The sequence below is a fragment of the Anneissia japonica genome, unplaced genomic scaffold, assembly GCF_011630105.1.
Source record: "Anneissia japonica isolate Jap-2015-1 unplaced genomic scaffold, ASM1163010v1 scaffold685_len2926416_cov193, whole genome shotgun sequence".
Classification (NCBI taxonomy): Eukaryota; Metazoa; Echinodermata; class Crinoidea; order Comatulida; family Comatulidae; genus Anneissia; species Anneissia japonica.
The window spans coordinates 1183126-1183629 of NW_022692922.1; positions in this window are offsets into that span (position 1 = coordinate 1183126).

A 504-nucleotide genomic window follows, 5' to 3' on the forward strand; every position below is an offset into this window, starting at 1 on the left:
GAAACGGAAGTATATTCCACCCCATGACGTCATGGGTACCTTCCTCCTCATGTCGATCCTAACCCCCATTACGTCATGGGTACCCGAATTCGAACAAAATCCAGAAAAGTCGAAAATTTTTCTAAGTCCAGAAAAGTCGAAAATTTTTCTAAGTCCAAAAATCTCGAAATTTTTTCTAAGTCCAGAAAAGTCGAAAATTTTTCTAAGTCCAGAAAAGTCGAAAATTTTTCTAAGTCCAAAAATCTCGATTTTTTCTAAGTCCAAAAATTTGGAAATTTTTTCTAAGTCCAAAAAAGTCGAAATTTTTTCTAAGTCCAGAAAAGTCGAAATTTTTTCTAAGTCCAGAAAAGTCGAAAAGTACAACGAAGAAGTACAATTAGACTTTTTCATATTTTTTTTCCTGTTATTTATTTGTCAAAATCTCTTAAAATCTACATACTTTTTGTATAAATCGTGACAGTTAACTTTCTTTATTTAAACAATGCCCATCGCTTCCTCGTAAGA